The sequence below is a fragment of the Trichechus manatus genome, unplaced genomic scaffold (genome assembly GCF_000243295.1).
Source record: "Trichechus manatus latirostris isolate Lorelei unplaced genomic scaffold, TriManLat1.0 scaffold00169, whole genome shotgun sequence".
Lineage (NCBI taxonomy): Eukaryota > Metazoa > Chordata > Mammalia > Sirenia > Trichechidae > Trichechus > Trichechus manatus.
In genome coordinates this window covers 5628992-5651086 of record NW_004444105.1, presented here as the reverse complement: position 1 = coordinate 5651086, position 22095 = coordinate 5628992, and the positions used below count along the sequence as shown (strand labels likewise).

Below are 22095 nucleotides of genomic sequence, written 5' to 3'. Positions count from 1 at the left end.
CTTTATATATGTCACCCCATTGCCCTCTTGCCTGCATGGTTTCTGCTGAGTAGTCTGAGCTTTTTCTAATTACTCTCCTTTGTAGATGACTTTTCTTTTATCCCTAGCTGCTCTTAAAATTCTCTCTTTATCTTTGGTTTTGGTAAGTGTGATTATAATACGTCTTGGTGACTTTCTTTTGGGATCTACCTTATGTGGGGCTCGATGTGCATTTTGGATAGATATCTTCTCATCTTTCACGATATCAGGGAAGTTTTCTGCCAACAAATCTTCAACAATTATCTCTGTATTTTCTATTATCCCTCCTGTTCTTGTATTCTGATCACTCATAGATTATTCCTCTTGATAGAATCTCACATAAGTTTTAGGGTTTCTTCATTTTTTTAATTCTTTTGTCTGATTTTTCCTCCTGTAAGTTGGTGTCAAGTGCTTTATCTTCTATCTCACTCATTCTGACTTCCATTGCCTCAATTCTGCTCCTATGACTTTCTATTGAGTTGTTCAATTCTGAAATTTTATGTTAATCTTCTGGATTTTTGATTGTTGCCTCTCTATGGATTCTTGCAGCCTGTTAAATCTGTAATTATGCTCTTCTCTAATCTTTTTAAGTTCCTTAATTGCGTGTTCTGTGTTTTGCCTGGTCTCACAAAGAGTTCTGTATAGTAATCTTCCTTATTCTGCCTCCGGTAATTCTAAGAAATTTTCTTCCTCTAGAAAATTTCTAGATTCTTTATTTTGGGAGCTTGCTGAAGCCATCATGGTCTACCTCTTTATGTGATTTGATATAGACTGTTGTCTCCCAGCTATCAATAAATTATTTGTTTATTTTATGTTTGTTTACTGTGTCCTACTTTCTTGTTTTGTTTTGTTTTGATATGCCCAAATAGGCTGTTCATGTGAGTTAGCCCAATCACTGGTGCCCCTAAAGCTCCAATGTCCTGCCACCTGGTGGCCAGAACTGATGCTAAGTATGTGAGCCCTGGAGTCAACCCACTCCTCCTGTATGGATTCAGCTTAGGTGTCCAGGTAGTCAGCCACCAAGTGTGTGGTGCAGGCTCTCACCTACGGTCCTAGACTGGCATTAGTGATTGGTGCAGGCACAGGCATCCAGCTGCAGTAGGGTGACACATGCTGAACAATGCAGGGGGCTGACGCCCGCCCCTGAGTGTCTAGGAGGAAAGCGTGTCCCTCTTCCCTAGAGTGCGTAGATGGGTGGGTTTTGCAGCTGGACTATGAGCACACAATGCTGTTGGCTATAGGACTGGGGGGGGGCACCTCTTATTCTTGGGCCCCTATTGCAAGAGGCTAGGTGCTGTGGGTGGAGCCACCAGTCCTCTGGCCCCTGATGTGGGTAGGTGAAGACCCTGCTTAATGGGCAGAGCAGTGTCAAATGTCACGCACCTGCCACTTCATAGCTGAAACAGTTGAAGTTAGACTTCAGGTATATACCCTGTTGTACTGCGGTAATGAGGGCCTATGCTATTGAGATGGGCCCACACAAGTCTATGCAGGGGGAAAGGCACTCAAAGTCCATGGATCCCTTATGCCTGTGCCTAGTCAAAGGAGCTGTGCCTACCCTGAGTTCCTGGCTTAGGGGAACCAGCAGATTATTTTTTCCCCGTTTGTTAATTTTTTCCTCTCCAAGGTGGGGAGAATGGCTTAGAGCACGTGACAGGTCCTATTTCTGGCCCAGGGGACTTGGCAATTGCTGAAGCCATCCTGAACCCAGTGCAGAGCAGGGAGCAGGGATATAAATGGAGAGAGGTTTTTCCCTAAGGGTAGTGTTTTCGATCCGCGTGGTAGGCCAGACACAAAAACTTATCTTTTGCCGATCAAGGGCTGCTTCTCACTGGTTCTGGATGGTCGAGTAGACTCTGTGCCACTGAGTCTCTCCCAATGTGGAAAATGCCTCCCAAGCACCACTGTTTGCCTCACCGCTCACCCCCGAGCTGATGCGGCCTGAAGGGCTCCAGCTCCCACTGGGTCAGGTGTGGTAACTCCTTGCTATTTCCGAACCGTCTTTCCCTCCCCCGCCGCTCAGTCTGATTCCTCAACTTTACCTTTGATGTTCAGGGCTCCCAGATTGTCGTATATAATCAATTCACTTGTTTTTTCAAGTCTTTGTTGTAAAAGGGACCACTGGTAGTGTCTGACTACTGTGCCATCTTGGCCCTGTCTCTCCAGACTTTCTTGTCAATGATGTTTGTATAACAAAAAACTTTGGAGTATAGAGATACTATCTCCCTCTGGAGCAAAGGAGAGGCTTGCTTAATGTACAGAAGTGTCTCCTTTTGTAGCAAAATATGGTAGGCTGACTTTCCGTTATAAAAGTTTCAGGTTTCCTAAGCTTAGGATTCCTCTTCTGTAATGCAACCCACAGCATGATAGGTATTACCAGGCCTCTTTGTCACCCATGGCAATTGGGGCTCAGGAAACTGGCACACAAATAATGATACCTTGGCCACTGTTTTTACTGTGAGTAATAAATTATCCTTTGTGTCTGACTCAGGAGTATTATGTCCCTGAAACCATAGAAAATTAATTAGCTTGAAAGTATGGTTAAATCTATCCCAGACTCTTCACAGTTCTTGACAATTTTGATATCTTGCATGGAATGCTGACAGAGGCCAGGCTTTCTGGAAGAGAAGGTATGAGAGCCTTTGAGACTGGATTAAAACCAAAAGCCAAATTTGTTGCTGTCAAATCGATTCTGACTCGTAGAGACTGGGTTAGGGAATATTGAAAGACTCTCGGAGATCTTGAAGTGAATGCTTTCACCAAAGTAGTGGGTGTTGGGGCAGCATGGGTCTCTCACTGTCTTACTTGTTAATGAATGTTTAACGGCTGTGTGCTGAGAGATACAATCAAAACATGCCACCTAAATGGTGCATTGGTTGCTACTTGCTCTCCTCTAGTGTAAATTCTCACTATGTACTTTAAAGTAAAATAAAGTTATAAAATTATATATGCAGTATGATACCCCGATGTGTGTATACATAAATTGATTTAAAGATTTATTTTATTTAAAGATTAAAGTTTATTTTTTTATTGCCGTAGTTTAAATGAAGTTTACATTTCAAGTTAGTCTCCCATACAAAATTTTATACATACATTGTTATGTAACCCTAATTGCTCACCCCATTCTGCGATAGTACACTCCTCCTTTCTGTCCTTGATTCCCCATGTCCATTCAACCAGCTCCTAACCCTCTCTGTCTTCCCATCTCACCTCTGGACAGAAGCTGCCCCTTTGGTCTCTTGTATCTACTTGAGCTAAGAGGCACACTCTTCACGAGTATCACTTTATGTCCCACAGTTCAGTCCAATCCCTGTCGTAAGAGTTAGCCTCGGAGATTGTTTTAGTTCTGGGCTGATAGAGAATCCAGGGGCCATGCTTTCTGGAGTACCTTCAGTCTCAGTCAGATCGTTAAGTCTGGTCTTCTTACTAGAATTTGAGTTCTGCACCCCATCTTTCTGCTGCTCCATCAGGGACTCTAAAGTTTATTTAAAGATTGTTCTCTTTGTTGTTAGCTGCCTTTGAGTTGATTCTGACTCATGACGGCCGTGTGTGTGCAGAGTAGAACTGCTCCATAGGATTTTTAAGGCTGTGACTTTTCTGAAGCAGATTGTCAGGCTTGTCTTCTGAGGCACCACTAGGTGGGTTTGAACCACCAGTCTCCTGACTAGTAGTTGAATGCTTAACTGTTTGTATCACCCAGGGATCCTATTTAAAGATTAGGTCATCTTTATTTTACCTTATATTTTTATGTATTTAAAATTTTTTCTAATGAGGAAAAATAGGCCATTATAATATTTGTTCAATGAAAAATGTAATTGTAATGAAGGTTTCAAGCTGCTCCGATTTTATGCTCACTTGCTTTAATTCTGGAAAATATTCTACTTTCCAAAATTGGAAAATACCATTTGTAGAGAGCTTACTGTATTTATACTCATCTAACAAAGAGAAAAACAAATCATATCAAAACAATGTAGTCCTTCTTTCTCAGAATTAAGGTGCTTGAATGTTATTTGTTTAGTCTAGTGATGGTTTTATAATTAAAATTTTTTTACCTGCTATATTAGTAAGGACTCCCCAGCCTGAATATGCATAAAATCCTGGGAAGAGGAAGGCATCTGCAATTTGTCTGGCATATGGAACTTCAGCATCAAAAGCATTCTCAAACATGGCTACATTCTTTCTTCCTCTTACCAACAGCATGATTCCAGTTAGTGATATGAAGCAGAGAACTGTGATAGTTTGAAACTAAGTCACCTCTTTCACTCCTTGAATATTAAGAATTCCCAAACACGACAAAACATTTAGAATTCCCAAACACAACAAAATGGCCAAAGCTAAACATTTCTTTGGCATCTCAGGAACAAAGCATCCAGGATAGAAAGGCTGATAATAAACCCTGCTAGTAACAAGTCATGTGCAACAACTCCTGCTGGGGTGTTAAATAGGCTGACCCAGAGAGATAAGAAAGTAATAACGGGTCCAAGAGATCTCGTGGTCCCCACCTCTGCATGAATGAGAGCAGCGATCATAGATGTCACGGCACAAACAGCCCACATGCTTAGGGAGACTCCCACATTGAGTGAGAAGTATTTTAATACCCCTTTAGGAGCAATAAATATTCCTGCACCTATTATCATACAGAATAAAAAAATTTTTCTGTGGAAATAGCCTATTACCCATTGAAGCTGAATACTTCCCCCTTCATTTTCTGAAAAATGAAATTTAATTTTAAAGTTCTACTCTTTTTGCTATGTTTCTGAAAGAGTTAACTCAGTCTTCTTGTAGTTAAGCTCTTTGCTTTCTTCCTTCTCTCTTACTCCAATATGTTTTGTTACTGCCACTAACATAAAATAAATAAATAAACCTGTTGCCATCGAGTCGATTCCAACTCATAACAACCCTATAGGACAGAGTAGGACTGCCCATAGGGTTTCCAAGGCTGTAATCTTTATGGAAGCAGACTGCCACGTCTTTCTCCTGCAGAGCAGCTGGTGGGCTCAAACTACTGACCTTTTGGTTAGCATCCAAGTGCTTTAGCCACCATGCCACCAAGTCTCCTTGCCACTAAATTCCTGGCCAATGCACCCCATGTGCAGCCACCACTCGTCTATCAGTGGTGGCTTGTGTGTTGCTATGATGTTGAACAGGTTTCAGCGGCACTTCCAGACTAAGATGGACTAGGAAGAAAGGCCTGGCTATCTACTTGAGAATATCAGCCAATGAAAACCCTATGAATCACAATGTAACATTGTCCTATCTCCAGCCAATCATCGAGATGTCGCAGGACTGGGCAGTGTTTCATTCCATTGTGCATGGGATCGCAGTGAGTTGGGACTGACTAGCATAGCTAACAGCAACAGCAACCTCAGCGGTGGGACTTGAGAGCCATGGTGTCCACACGAGCCTCTTTGTGCAGGGACTGCATTAGGACTGATGGAGCACCCAATTCCAACTCATAGCAACTAGCTGATCATTACCCTCACTCTCCCTTATCTCACAAGTGGCAAAATTGCAATGATCTGTTAGTGCAGATTATTGCAACCAGATAAAAATAGGCTTTAATTCAAGTCTTGGCTGTGAGAAGAGTGTTCTGAAGATCTCTGAGCATATTACTGCAGTTCTGAAACAGCTCCTTGGGAATAATCTTTCTTCTTTTTCTCTATTTTCCTTTTTCTCATAAAGCCTTCCTTTCCTGCTTGTCTTATAATAATTCTGGAATTAGCATGCTGATGAAAGTTTTGCACTATGTAAATTCTATATGGTGTTTTTGTTCTAAAATTCTACAAAATGTTTTCTTTTACTAAAGATTTCCCACTTTTTATAGTAACTGTCATAAGGCATACAATTATTAAGATAAACAAAATAAGTAAAAAGCACTTGCAATTAAATTTAAAAATTAAAATGTATTAACTTGAGAAACAGTTTTATGGAGATGTTATTTATATGGAGTTTACATATATTCGAAGATGTTCAGTTGATACTCTTGATTGTTTTAAAGCATGGATTAGCTAAAAATTTAAAATTCTAAAACCTGGAATATTAAATTAAAATGTAAAACATCAGTAAATATATTGTTAGTGCTTACTCTATATAAATGTCCTTTAAAAGTATTGAACTTGTTTCTTTTTCAGTATAAATCTTATGAAGTTGCCACCTTACTACATTTGAACCATAAAGGTCATCCTTACATATTTCAGAAATATGATTTACCTGCTATTAGAATCAGGATCCTTCTGTCTTAATAGACATGTAATTCTTTGAGAAAAGCTTCTGTGAGATAGCAGGATATTCAACATCAAATGCATTAACTAGGTTACTGTCTCTTATCAATTGCTCAAAGTTTGTTAGGGAAATGACAACGTACTCATAGACTGAAAACTAGCCTCTTCTTTCATTTTTGAGTTTAGAATTTCTGTAGATCACAAAATGTCCAGACTAAACATTTCTTTGGCATCTCTGGTAATGAACAGTAGGGCTGGGTATTACATTTTGGTGATACCAACGAATAACAGGTAACTACTGCTACTGGTCTAAATTTGGCAATTTAGAGATAGAGGAAGAACAAGAAAGATTTGAGGGTTTCTTTGAAGAAATACTACTGCGATCGACTTTCAGAGAAAGCTGTCTTGAGCTCTGTAGGACTGAGCTTAACCTTTACAGACCAGTCACCATATAAGTAGCGGAAGTACTCACAGTTTTCTCCATATTGACCATGCGTAATTCAATAACTCTTTGAGGACCATAAAGATTGAGACCCATAAAGTCTTTAAGACCATAAAGCACATGTTACACTACTGTTTAAAAGTGTATTGCTCTTTGTAGTGGTTACTCTTCCTTTGTCTCTACTTTCTTGATGCCTTAGACCATAATTTGTAATTATATAATTATTTTTTTATGTTTGTGCTTCTGAGTAATTTTAGACAAGCTCCCGGTTGTATTAGATGTTGAGTGTTACATATGTGGAATAAAAAATGATAGTCAACATGATTTTGGGAAAATTTAACATACTGGAGTCATATGATCCACTTATTTTCTCTGATTCGGATTCCTTCCCTTATAAATTAGGGGAAAGTGACTGTATGGCTGCTTCTGAAACTGAGATGCCAGGGAATATGTGAAGCCATTGGATAAATTTGATGCATCTTCCTGGGATGTCAATTTCACTCAAAGTACTTTTGGAAAAATTTTGAAGCATTTATTTTAAAATAAATATATATTATGGAATAGAATACAAAATTAGCATCCTTTTTCAGAATTAAAAATTAAAATTCAAAGATATTTTGATCACTCTACAGAGATGAGACAGACTCCCCTGTTACCAGGTGGAAACCCCAGGTTCTTACTCAGCAAGACTCATATTGGCCAATAAACAAGAGACCAAGGTGGGAGAACCAAAAGGCACCTTTATTTCATTGCACAAAGAAATGGAGTCTGTCGGTGCTTACTGCTGCCAACACTGTTCGCCAAGGGCAAGCAGGCAGGTTACTTTTAAAGGGGTTTACAAATAGGGAGTTCATACAAGTTATGTCAGCAACATTCTTAATCATACTACACAGGCACAATGGGGTTTATATATAACCTCTAAGCAAAAGTAGGATTCAAATGTAAAGCTGAGAAGGGGAGAGCCCAGCAAAGAAAATGATTTTGCAATACAACACTGTAGGAGTGGAAGCCAGGTAAAGAATATGGCACTGTGGGGGTTCTGTCTCACTCCTCCCATTTCTTTTTGGACGTTGGTCATTCAAGACCAGTGTCCATTTTGAGCGATAGCCCAGCTTGGAATTGTTTGGCATGTTTTTGGGGAGGGGCAAAAATTAGACCTAGGCATTTCATTGTGGCTACTGACTTCTTGTTGGCTTGTAACTATTTACTAAATATTAAAAGAAAAAGAGTGGCTTTTATGCCCTGTTTATGTGAATTTCTCCGTAAAAGATTCTTTTTTTTTTTTTTCCAGATTGTCTCAGCTATTGTCTTTATACTTCAGGCCCAGTTGATGTGTCTTTATGAGTCTTTGTGAGTCCAGCTCTAACTAGGTCACATTCTTTATGCTCAAGTACAGGAAATGATGATTTCAATATAATTTTCTAAATCATTCCCTCCTTTTGATCAGAGATTGGAGATAACACATCGATGATAAATACCCGGACTTAGTTGAGCTCCTAAATGTTGGCCATTGCAGGCTCTTTAAACTCACAGTACTGGTTTTCCACCAGATACCATTTGGTTCTTTACCAGGATATTAAGTAAGAGCAATGTTCTCAATCACATTGCCTGAGTGAGCAGATTCAATGTACATTTTAGCCTGAGGCCTTCTTTTGCCCTTTTAGCTGTGTAAGACAATAGAAGATAAATTGTATTATGCCTAATACTGTCAGGATGCAGACTAAGACTATTACTATCCCTTGCAGTAGTCATCTAGCCCGTATACTTATTCCTGATGGTAACTAACCAAATAAATCTGGTGTTTGTAAGGGTGTTACAGTGTGTAACCGAGTAGCTTGTTGTCTAATTATATGTAATATCCCGTTCTACTTTTCCTGTGTTATTTATCCAAATGCAGCAAGAGGAATTTGCTACAGCACAGTCTACACTTCTTGGGCTAATGTCATGGATTGAATTATGTCCCCCCAAAAATGTGTGTATCAGTTTGGCTGGGCCATGATTCCCGGTATTGTGTGATTTTCCTATATGTTGTAAATCCTGCTTCTATGATGTTAATGAGGGAGAATGGGTGGCAGTTGTGTTAGTAAGGCAGGACTCAATCTACAAGATTGGATTGTGTCCTGAGGCAATCTCTTCAGATATAAAAGAGAGAAGTGAGCAGAGAGACAGGGGGACCTCATGCCACCAAGAAAGCAGTGCCAGGAGCAGAGCGTGTCCTTTGGACCCGGGGTCCCTGCGCAGAGAAGCGCCTAGTCCGGGGGAACACTGATGAGAAGGCCGACAGAGAGAGAAAGACTTCCCCTGGAGCTGACGCCCTGAATTTGGACTTTTAGCCTACTTTACTGTGAAGAAATAAATTTCTCTTTGTTAAAGCCATCCACTTGTGGTATTTCTATTATAGCAGCACTAGATGACTAAGACGGCTAATAAAAAAATCTTAAGGCTATTTTGTTATATCACCTTGGCTAATGAGGTCAGAGATTACTGTTGTGTCTTTATCTTATTAGCAACTTTGTCTGCTATTTGTCCCTAATGATTAATAAAATTTCTTAAAGATTTCTCTAATTCAGCTATACCATAACTAGGAATTAAACCTACCAACCATACCCAGAGTGTTGGACCAATGGGTTTCTTTTTGACTCTTGTTTTATAGTGTGTAACAATTTAACATTACCTTTTCAATATTTACTAGTATCATTACTCTGAATATCTAAAAGTAATCTTAAAATTCTCAAAGTGTGTTGCCCATGCATTCACCAGCAATCTAAACAAGAGATTGCCCACGTAAACTCACTGTCAATTGGAAAGGGATCATTTAAAACCAGTATAGTTGGATCCACCACACACAAAGTTTGTCTAGAGGAAACAGAAGTTATAGAAAAATTCACGTGACAACCAGATTTTCATTAGAGAACACATGATTAACAAGATGATATAGGATGGACCCGTCCCATTGGAGGTCTTCAGTTAATCTGTTTAAAACATACTAAGTGTTCTTCTGAGGGCAAGCTCTCCCTCCTTAGTCTACCTATTGACAGTCATGGGTTACTTTCTCAGAAGCAGTAGCATCACAAAACTGTTTTTATGAGGCAAGAAGTTCTAATTCAAGAGCTACAATATCTAAACCCATAAGTTAAACAATTTAGGAGAAAGGAAAATGGTTTCTTATATCTAGAAAGTGGGGCCTTAAAACATCAGCAATATTCCCACATAAAACCCATAGTTTCCTTTCGTTTACTCAGTCTTATGTAGTTAATTTCTTTTCCACGTGATTTTGGATGAGCCACAGTCAGCTTCTGTATAAGAGTTCTGGAAATGTTATTCAGTCTAGTCACAGTCATTTTTGCAAGTCCAGTATAGTCCATCTTTTTGTTGAGATATTTTTGTTAAATATCCTCAGCAAATCAGCAAAGTAAAAACTTATCTATAGATGACAAAACTTAATATGGCCATGATTAACTTATAAAAATAATACTCTTATAGTGAAAGACCTGATAGAAATTAATTACAAGCATAATGTAAAGGCCAAATAAAATCAGTTAAAAAAAAAAAAAAACTTCAGATAAAAATATCTCTAAATATAACCACTAACTGTATTTTTAAAGAGCTTCAGATATAATACACAGTAATCTAGAGACATAATACCAGGATATACCAAGCATATACCAGGATTATCAAATCTTTAAATACCTGAATAGTAATAAAAGAAAACTTCCTAGGTAAATGATGTGAATTCTCAATCAAACCATTGGCTTTGATAAAGTTGTGACCAAGTTAGCAATTAAGAAATAATAATAAAATTATGACATAATATTATGTGTTTGCTGTCTAATACTAGGCAAAAAACACAAGAGGAAATACATATAAATCTTAACCCAAAGAGAATCAGGCGTTTTTCTTGATTTTGACAATACCTTCCATGTAATTTATTAAATACAACTTTTTAGCACTTTTCCTTTATAAAAACTTTTTTTGGCTTTCCATGAAGTTTCAGAGTTCTCAGAAGTTTATTATAGGTCACAGTGAAACAATACTTAAGTTATTTAACCAAAGATCTTAAAGTAAAAACCTTGGCTTTTTTTTCTTTTCTAAAAGCCATGTGGCTTAGTTTTCCGCTCAGGAATCTTATTCTAATGAGAGGCCGAACCTCTGCTTTCGAGGTAGATTACACAAAGAATAAACTAACCCTTCAACTCAGAAATCAAAGAAAATTTTGTTACTTTAACAACAAGAAACCCAATTCTTTGTTTTATATTTTATTTAACGTTAAAGCTCCTAAAAATCTCATAAATTAAACCATTAAACTTTAGTGAGACAGATAAAACTTTTGACCATATCAAATGAATTTCTTTTTAATAAACCTCTTAAACGTTGTCTTTGTTGCATATCTCTTATGTTGCATCTCTTTAAGTGCTAAAAATGAACACACTTATTAGCAGACTAAATATACACATACATATATCCTTTCTTTTGTGACATAAAAAGCAAAAGTATATAAGCTTAAATTATGACCAATATCTATTAACTCAATTTAATATCAATAAGTTACCTGAAAGGTCTTAGAAATGATTTTAAGCCTGTATACCATAAAACACAAAACTGTTGTTGAAAGAAAGTCTGTTTAAACATTCTAAGTTTTCATTCAACTTTTATTATTTCTCATATTTTCCCAATATAATTTTAGCCCTTAAAGATTTTATTAACTGGCTTTGGAAATCACAAAGTCTCTGCTCAACTGACCAATTCACTGATATGGATATAACCTTAGAGTGTCTGACTAGAGTTGGAAACTTTTTCTCAGGCCATTTCAGATGTGTCTCATTGTGATTTCTATTGGACCTTGGAGACTGAGCGCTGGGGAACACTAATGTCCCACCCTCTCTATTTTTTTGACTCTAGTAGAAGAAAAGATTAGGCCATTCTGATTCATTTACATATGTTTAAATTAATTGTGGGCATTTTGAAAGGTTGTCTACCCAGTAAATACCAAAGCTCTTTAGTAAGTTTGTAAATGAATCCATCAGTTCTAGGCTAGTGAGACTGGGGTTGAGGGTGGGTCATCCCAACATTTACATATGTTTAAATTGACCTAGACATTTTGAAAGGCTTATCTACCCAGTAAATGCCAAAGCTCTTTAGCAATTTTTTTTTCTCTTTTTTAATACTCTGGAACTGTTAGTTTTACTTTCAGACAAAATTATCCTTTTTCTTTAAATAAAAAACATTTCATATAATGTCTAGCTTAAGTTACTTAGAAAGCCTTTGTTTTTATGATTGACTTAAACATAAAGTTTTTCAATATAGCTACTAAAAATCTAAATCATAAGACAGGCACAAATTTTTCTTGCATGAGGAAAGAACTGAGGTTCTAAGATAGCCTTACAAAAACACAATTCTCAGCCATAGCCTCCAACCTGATACAAGACAGAAACTTAGACACAATGCTCTAGACCAGAAGCAAGCTCTCAGAACAAAAGGAAACAGAAAGACCACATAAACTCACTGAACAATACCACACAAAACAAGGATATGTATATAGCAATTTTTGGTAAGATTGACTCAATTCAGTTTGGGGGGGGGCAGGTTCTAGTCAAAACTTATTAACTTGCTAAAACCTCAGATGGAGGAATACTAGACTTTTTGATAAAACCTGAGCATCAAGCAAAGTTCCCCAAAGAGGAAAAGACAACACAAATGGAAGCTCATTTTCCCAAAGTAGTCACTGAAATTCCAAATTACTTCTAGTATACTCAGCTTATAGTGTTTTTAAATATGGACCCCAAACCAATGTCTCAGTAGCAGAGGGGAAATCCAGGCTCATTTATCAAAGATGTTAAACTCTAAGGTTCAAGCTTTTGGTTTCCTTCTTTTTGATCTTAATTCATTCTGATGGATAGAGACCTAGTCTCTTATTTTAGACCTTAAATATACTAGGTCCTCCAATTGGAAAGTAAAGTATCTACTGATAATTTTAATTTTAACATTGTGATTCTTTATTGAGAAACTATATCATAAAACAGGTATGGAACTATCACTTCTCCCTGTGAATTGGGCAAAACAGAGCACAATTTTCCAGGTTTTCTCTGAGCCACAAAAAGAAACCTAAAGAGAAATGCCACAGGGTTTGGACAGTGTTTCACTTAGACCAATGTGTACCTTTGTTTCAGGAGAATTTTCTAGTGGGTGGCAGGCAGCCTAGTGCTCTAGCCTGTCTTGTGACTGCCTTATCCTATTGTGGGAGTATTTATTGCTTGTGATGAGCGCTGGCGACCACCCTAATGGCTTTTACTGGTTGACCTGTGCCCAAATTTTTGCAGCTTGTAGTGGGTCACAGCTCTTTGAAAATAGAATTACCTCTTTAATGTGTCAGACTTCCAAATCCGGACCTAAACTGCAGTTCACCAAGGGTTACTAGATATCACTCTTAAAACAATCAATCAAGCAAAAATCTAAGAAAATTCTTCGTAATCAAACCGGCTTTTCAGACAAACATGCCAAACAAAACTTAAGAAAACATGAGAAGAAGAACAAAAATAATAAGCAAAGACTTGTTTTCAAGAGCACTCATCCCGTGGGTGTCGAAAGGATGTAGAGTGCGAACGTTTGCGGAAGAGGCTGCATAGGCCCCGCCCACTATTATTTACTCCCCATTGTTAACTGCCACATTGTCTCCTGATTTTTCCCTCCCGTTCTAGTCTCTACAAAAAGGTTTAAGATTAACCAATGTTCCTCCCTGGAGGGTGGAAAACAAGTGATAATGATCTAAGAATGAAAAACTAAGCAAAGCACCAATCCTGTGACAAGAAAAAGCAGGATGTCGCCAGATGATCCCCAAAGATGTCACCAGTAGAAGGTTAACTCATCTAAGACATCACCACCTCAAAGAAAAACTACCATGAAAGATCCATAATCCTGTCCCTATAAAAGACTCCAGCCGATCTCCAGTGAGGGAGACGGGTTTTTTGGAGGAATCTATTCCCCTCTGTCTCCTATATATCGATATATAATAAACATCTTGCTGCTCACCTCACCTGTCTCAGAACTGGCTATTGCGGCAGGCGTCTCTAATCTGCATAATTGCGGTAACATTTGGGTCAAGAAGATAGGACCTCTCTTTTTGCTGGCTTCTTCTCCACAGTCCAGGTCTCCTCGAGGACGACTGAACTTGTGGTTTTAGAATCCCTACAGCAACTAACTCTTGTAGGGTGAAAACACCACAAAGTTTAGTAAAGCAAAAAGAAAGGTTTTATTCGGCATATATTTAAAGAAGCAAAAAGTAGGAAACAGACAAGCATGCTGCCAGCGCCATGTCTGTCTGCGTCTCTGTTCCCAGTTCTTAAGGATGTATCCTAGCAGGCCATGTTTCAGGATCCCATGAATGGTCTCCATCCTAGATACACACACTTATACACTCATACAACCTAATCCAGTGCACCAATTTAACAGGTACTTGAGCCTTTTATGCCCTCAGCGGTCAATTGCTCCTTCTTCTTGGGACTTTTCTAAGGCCTTACCTAGGCACAACCCAGGTGTGTTTCATGTCTCTCACAGAGCCATCGTTTGGGTCCTGGGGGTGGGGGGGATCGGCTTTCAGAGCTGCTCCAAGGTCTCTAGGAGAAATCTCCTGGTGGCGCCAGACATCAGGGCTGTTCTGTTTTCCGATCCACCTCAGGAACTGAGCAGATGGCTCCTGGCTGGCTCACCAGAAATGTTACAGGGTAGAAACCCCAGGTTCTTACTTGGCATGACTCTCATTGGCCAATAAACGAGAGACTAGGTGGGAGAACAAGAAAGGCAACTTTATTTCCTTGTACAAGGAAATGGAGTCAGTCGGTGATTACTACTGCCAACACTGCTCACCAAGGGTGGGCAGGCAGGTCACTTTTAAAAGGGTTTACAAGTAGGGAGTTTGTACAAGTTACGTCGGCAACATTCTTAATCATACTATGCAGGCGCAATGGAGTTTACATATAATCTCTAAGAAAAAGCAGGATTCAAATGCAAGGCTGAGGGGGAGGAGCCCAACAAAAAAATGATTTTGCAATACAACACTGTAGAGGAGGAAGCCAGATAAAGAATACAGCACTGTGGAGGTTCTGTCTCACCCCTACCCAAAATATTGTCTAGATGTCAAGACTGATACTGCCACACATGCACCAAGAGGATATTAAAAGCTTAGTACTCACATAATGAGGCTTTCTGGGGAAAGCAGGGCAGGCTTCCAAGCAAATCCAATAACAGCTTGAGAAAGCAAGCAGGGGATACTGGCTTGGGGTTCTGTGGTGGTTAGGGCTGGAGTGAGAGCTCCTATTGTTACCGCAATAACACGGATATGAGCCGCCTGCCCCAATAGCCAGTTCTGAGATGGGGCGAGGTGAGCAGCAAGAGGTTTATTATATATCGATATGTAGGAGACAGAAGGGAATAGATTCCTCCAAAAAACCCATCTTCCCCCACTGGAGATTGGCTAAAGGCTTTTATAGGGACAGGATTATGGGTCTTAGAAGTTTGTGTTAGTTCCCCCTTGAGGTGGTCATGTCTCAGATGAGTTAATCTTTCACTGGTACTCTTGGGGGTTATCTGGTGACATTTTTGGGGATTATCTGGAGACATCCTGGTTTTTCTTGTCACAAGATGGGTGCTTTGTTCAGTTTTCATCCTTAGATCATTATGACTTGTTTTCCACCCTCCAAGGAGGAACATCAGTTAATCTTAAACCTTTTTGTAGAGACTGGAACCGGAGGGAGAAACAAGATCATGAGACAATGTGGCAGTTAGCAACGGGGAGTAAACAATAGTGAGCTGGGCCTATGCAGACTCTTCAATCCCGCCTTTTATTGGAAGCTTCTCAATCTTGGGAAACAGGGCATCCCTTCTTTTCTGGCTACTTCCTGCTGGTTAGGGGCATTGGCTAGGGTGAGAAACCTCCCGATATCGACTAGGAGCCATAGGCGGGGGGTGAGTTGGAGTGGAAATCAGCTGCATCCTGGTGAATTAGATGATGTCCATCCCCAGAGCCTGAAAAAGGGGCTTCCCGACTTACCAAGGTAAAAATTTTTCTAGCCTTAGGAGTATTTGTAGTTCTTTTTGTTAATATTCTCATAAAACAGGGAACACAAAAACAAACTAGAATAAACACTATTCTTAAGGTTCCTCTTTCGGGTTCTTCTATGGCTCACTTAACTGGACCTACTGGAGTTAGGGTTGAGACTACACACGGGAGGGTCAGAATCTCCCCAGCTGGCAGGGAGTGTGTGCCTGTAGGATCACTGACACCTTTTCTGTCCAGGTCTCCTGGAAAAATAGAAAGATAGAGGGAAATCAGGTCAAAATCATTGCACTGTAAGCATCTTGAACTTGTACTTCAGGCCCTGAATTGGAGTACAAGAGTAATAGCGGCTCTTTGTTTTCTGCTTCTTTCTCTTCTTCTGGCAGGGCTGCTTTTACTCTGGAGTGATGCACTCATGAAGGTACTTTTGTTAATTTCAGACAGGAGTGGGTGGTCAGGAGAACTTCAAAAGGTCCCTCCCACCGAGGGGCCAGTTGATCTTCTGGGGGTTGATTCTTCCAGGTTTTCAACAGGACCTGATCTCTGATCTCTGGGTTGGAACCTGTGGAGGGGAGTGTCAGAAGGAAAAGACAAATGAGAAGAAGCATACTGATTAACAGTGTTTATGACAGCTCTCAGAGAACGGACCCAGTCTCTTCTCTCCACCTCAGTCATCACCGAGGTGGGAGAAAGTCGACTTTTTCAGGAATGGTCTCCCATATATTAATTTGTAAGGGCTCAATTTGAGCCCACTTTGAGGGGCTACCTGGATTCTGAGCAGGGCAATGGGGAAAACTTGTATCTAAGTGGAGCTTGTCTCCTGGCAAAGTTTTGCCAAGGACTTTTTCAGAGTATGGTTCATCTTTTTGATCTTTCCAGTCGATTGTGGTCTCCAGGCTGAGTGTAATTTCCAATTTATATCTAAAACCTTATTAACTTCTTGGGTGACTGTTGCCATAAAACCTCCCCTGTTGTCACTCTGTACTGAGATTGGAAGATCAAAACGGGGTATGATTTCTTTGAGTAATGTCTTGGTCACTTCTTGGGCTCATTCTGTTTGACAAAGGAAAGCCTCCACCCACCCTGAGTAGGTGTTCACAAAAATCAGCAGATATTTAAAATTTCCAGGTGTCCAGGGCATTATACCACTGCCACCTGAAGAGGATCGTTGATTGCCTTCAGGAGTTCTAGGATTTCTGGTACATGTTTTATTTTTTGTTGGCACATGTCAGAAGTCCCCCTTCTTTCTACAAGGCATCATGTCACTGAAGGACCAGATGGGCATATTTATTATCAGTATACACAGTTATTAGTCATCTTATTCCTAGCTGCAGGGCCCGCCCGAGGGCTATGAGTTCAGCCTTTTGAGCCGAAGTGCCGGCAGGAAGTGGAGCTGCCTCTAAGACCTCAGTTCGTGTCACCACCACATATCCTACCTTGTGGCTTCCTTCATATAGAAAGGTACTGCCATCTGTATACATTTCTATCTCTGGGTCAGTCAAGGGAACGTCTGAGAGATCTGGTCTGCTAGAATAAACTTCTTCAATTATCTCTAGGCAGTCATGTACAGGGGCATCTTCCAAAATAGGCAGCAATGTGGCGGGATTGAGGGAGGAGACATCCTTCAGAACCATGTTTGCGTTGTCTAACAAGATTGCCTGACATTTTCCCATCTGTCCTGCCATGAGCCAAAAACCCCCCTTTTGTTCCAAAAGAGGCAAAACTGTATGTGGTGTGCTTACCGTTACCTTTGATCCAAGGGTGAATTTCTTGGCTTCCTGTAACAGGTCACATGTTGTAGCCACGGCTCAAAGACAAAGGGGCCGTCCCCGGGCCCCGTTGTCCAGCTGTTTTGAAAAGTAAGCCACTGGTCGCCTGGCTGGTCCCAGGGTTTGAGTTAGTACCCCCAGAGCAATTCCCTGTCTTAATATCTGTCTATTCAATGGCAAATAGAGGCTGAGACTCAGGGTGTAGAGGAATACAAAAGAAAGCATCTTTCAAGCCCAGTACTGAAAACCAAGCACATTGACTGGGTATAGTAACCAAGAGGGTATATGAGTTTGGCACAATCGGATGACTGTCTTCTACTATTTGGTTGATTTTTCTTAGGTCTTGAACAGACCAATATTCTCTTGTCCCCGGTTTCAACACCGATAAGATAGGGGTGTTGTACGGAAACTGGCAAAATTTTAAAAGTCCAGTTTTTATGTATCAATCTACCAATGGTGTGATCTCTTCTAAAGCTTCCTTGCAGAGGGGATATTGCCTCTGGTTTATAATAGGTGCTCTAGGTTTTAAAGTAATTTTAACCAGTGCGGCTGACTTGGCTCACCCAGGCCTTTCTTATGCCCAGACCTCTGGATTCACCTTTTGTTGAATATGGAAAGGAATACCACTAAGTGTCACTATTTCTTCTTGCAACAGTGTCATCTGCAAGGTGCTTGTGTTTTCAGGCAGGATCTGTATAAAATGGAAAGGAACAACTCTGCCATCCTATTCGGGTTACTCCGATAAGGAGGATTGTGATTCTTTTAATTAGACAAGTCGGAGGTAGAGAAAGGAGTATGTACTAACATTTTTCCTCCTTCAGCTGGAATTTTTCTCAGAGGAAATTGCCCTGCCTGAGCCCTGGCAGTACCCTCACCGAAAACAGTACCCCGACGGGTGTGTGCGTTGTGGGGAGACCATACCCGATGAAGTCAGACTCTTACTTGCCGATTCCCTTCATTCGTCAGTTTCTCTCAAGCTGGCCAGACTAGAATCAGGCTCAGCCCTTTCTGTGGGGGACTCTGCTGTCATTCTTCGACCTGATCTGTCTGCTTCTATGGCACCTTCCCTATATGGGGTCGGGGGGAGCTGAAGCAGTTATTGGTGCTATTCCTTCTAAGAGCAGACCCTCCAGTGAGGATTCAGGAAGCAGTTTTGCCTTCAGCTTTTCCTGGAAAAGAACCTGGTTAGAGGGATTTAAAGTTTGATAGAGAGACATGAAAGATTGAATGTAGGGAACTTTGTCCCATTTTTCCTACAAAACAAGTCAAGCTGAAAAATCGTGTTGTAAGCCAAAGACCCATTTTGAAGACAACGCTTCTGGTCCCCCAGCTGGTATTGGGGCCATACATTGTTACATAAGCATATCATTTTCTTTGTTGTCATAGGCTCATAGCTATACCTCCTCCAGTTTGTTAGAATGCAGCTTAGAGGAGATTTGGCTGGGATAGATAGGCCTCCTCCCACAATAGGTGTTTGTTTATGCATAAGCAGCATTAAGTAACTGCTTTTTATGTGCCTCAACAGCAAATACATTTTGCTAAACCTCAGATTGAGTATTAATATAAATATAGCAACATTTATTTATTTAGGCACAAACTGTTTCTTGAGAGACTAACAGGAAAGGCTAATACTATTCTATTTTGTAAAATCATGGCTCAAATTTCAGACATTTCTCTGGTTATGATAGTCATAACTTTGCTAAGTTTACCAACATAACTTCTAATTCAAGAGTTACAATATTTAAATCCATTAGTTAGATACTTTAGGAGAAAGGAAAATGATTTCTTATATCTAGAAAGTAGGACCTCAAAATATCAGCAATATTCTAACATAAAACCCATAGTTTCCTTTCGTTTACTCAGTCTTATGTAGTTAATTTCTGTTCCGTGTGATTCTGGATCAGTCACAGTCTGTGAACTCACCAGCTTCTGCATGAGCGTTTTGGAAATTTTGATTGAGTCGAGTCACAGTCCTTTCCGCAAGTCCAACACAGTCCATCTTTTTGTTGAGATATTTTGGTCAAATGTTTTCAGCAAAACAGCAAAGTAAAAACTTATCTGTACATGGCAAAACTTAATATGGCCATGATTAACTTATAAAAATAATACTCTTAACAGTGAAAGACCTGATGGAAGTTAATTACAAGTGCAACGTAAAGTCCAAATAAAACCTGTTTAAGAAAAAATGTAGATACAAATATTTCTAAATATAACCATTAACCGTATTCAAAGAGCTTCATATGTAATACATAATAATTTTGTTATTGTGAATAATGGTGCAGTGAACAAGGGTGTGCTTATGTCTATTCGTGTGAGGGCTCTTATTTCTCTAGGATATATTCCTAGGAGTGGGATTGCTGGATTGTATGGTATTTCTATTTCTAGCTTTCTAAGGAATAGCCATATTGTTTTCCAAAATGGTTGTATCATTTTGCATTTCCACCAGCAGTGCATAAGAGTTCCCATCTCCCCGCAGCCTCTCCAACATTTGTTATTTCCAGTTTTCTTGATTCATGCCAGTAATGCCAGGGTGAGATGGTATCGCATTGTGGTTTTGATTTGCGTTTGTCAGATGGCTAGTGATCACGAGCATTTCCTCATGTGTCTGTTGGCCACCTGAATGTCTTCTTTGGTGAAGTGTCTGTTCATTTCCTTTGCCCTTGTTTCAATTGGATTATTTGTCTTTTTGTTGTAGACAAGTTGGATTTTCTTGTAGATCTTAGAGATTAGACCTTTGTCTGACCTGCAATGTCCAAAAAGTTTTTCCTAGTCTGTGGGTTCTCTTTTTACTCTTTTGGTGAAGTCTTTTGAAGAGCATAAGTGTTTAATTTTTAGAAGATGCCAGTTATCTAGCTTATCTTCTGGAGTTTGTGTGTTGTTGGTTATGGTTTGTATCCTGTTAATGCCGTGTATTAGGGCCTCTGTTGTTGGTGGTATTTTTTCTTCTATGAACTTTATAGTTCTGGGCTTTATATTTAGGTCTCTGATCCATTTTGAATTAGTTTTTGTGTATGGTGTGAGGTCCTGTTTCATTTTTTTGCAGATGGACATCGACTTTTGCCAGCACAATTTGTTAAAAAGACTGTCTTTTCCCCATTTGATGGATTTGGGGCCCTTATCGAAGATCAGGTAACCATAAGTGGATGAATTTACATCTGGGTTCTCAATTCTGTTCTGTTGGTCAATGCGTCTGTTGTTGTACCCGTACCAGGCTGTTCTGACTACTGTAGCTGTATAGTAGGTTTTGAGGTCAGGTAGTGTGAGTCCTCCTACTTTAATCTCCTTCTTCAATAGTGCTTTACTTATCCAGGGCCTCTTCCCTTTCCACATAAAGTTAATGATTAGTTTTTTTCATCTCTTTAAAGAATGTTGTTGGTACTTGGATTTGGATTACACTGTATTTGTAAATTGCTTTGAGTAAAATTGTCATTTTCACAATGTTGTGTCTACTTATCCAGGAGCATGATACGTTTTTCCATTTATGTAGATCTGTTTTGTTTTTTTGCAGTAGTGTTTTGTAGTTTTCTTTGTATAGGTCTTTTACTTCCCTGGTTAGATTTATTCCTAAGTACTTTATTTTTTTAGGGACTGTTATAAATGGTATTGTTTTCCTGATTTCCTTTTCATTGTTCTCTTTATCGGTGTATGGGAATCCAACTGATTTTTTTGTGTTTCTCTTGTATCCTGCTACTTTGCTGAATCTTTCTATTAGTTCCAGTAGTTTTCTCATGGAGTCTTTTGTATAGTATCATATCATCTGCAAATGAGGGTTGTTTTGTGGTCTTCCGCATTACCAGTTTGGATGCCCTTTATTTCTTTTTCTTGCCTTATTGCTCTAGCTAGGACTTCCAGCACAATGTTAAAGAGGAGTGGTGATAGAGGGCATCTGTTTCTCATTCCTGTTCTTAAGGGGAATGTTTTCATCCTCTCTCTATTAAGGATGATGTTGGGCGTTGGTTTTGTATAGATGCCCTTTATTATGCTGAGGAATTTCCCTTCTATACCTATTTTACTGAGTGGTTTTATCAGGAATTGGTGTTGGACTTTGTCAAATGCCTTTCTGCGTCAATTGAGATGATCCTGTGATTCTTTTCTTTCCTTTTATTTATTACGTTGATTGATTTTCTAATGTGGAACAATTCTTGCATACCTGGTATGAATCCTACTTGGTCATGGTGTATTACTTTTTTTATATGATGCTGAATTCGATTGGCTAGAATTTTGTTGAGAATTTTTGCATCTATATTCATGAGAGATATTGGTCTTTAATTTTCTTTTTTTGTGGCATCTTTCCCTGGTTTTGGCTTCCTAGAATGAATTTGGAAGTATCCCTTCCTTTTCTATGTTCTGAAATAATTTGAGTAGTAGTGGTGTAAACTCTTCTCTGGATGTTTGGTAGAATTCTCCATTGAAGCCATCTGGGCCAGGACTTTTTTTTTTTGTAAGTTTTCTTTATTACCTTTTCAATCTCTTCTCTTGTTATGAGTTTGTTCAGATTTTCAACATCAATTTGTGATAGTTTGGGTAGATATTGTGTTTCTAGATATTTATCCATTTTCTCTAGGTTTTCAAATTTGTTGGAGTATAGTTTTTCAT

The 22095-nt window shown here is 39.4% G+C and overlaps 1 pseudogene; it reads right to left on the bottom strand.

Annotated features, from left to right (window-relative positions):
* Positions 1-3804: 3804 nt before the first annotated feature.
* LOC105756781 (solute carrier family 7 member 13-like) lies at positions 3805-4655 on the bottom strand (annotated as a pseudogene).
* Between the last annotated feature and the right edge of the window lie 17440 nt (positions 4656-22095).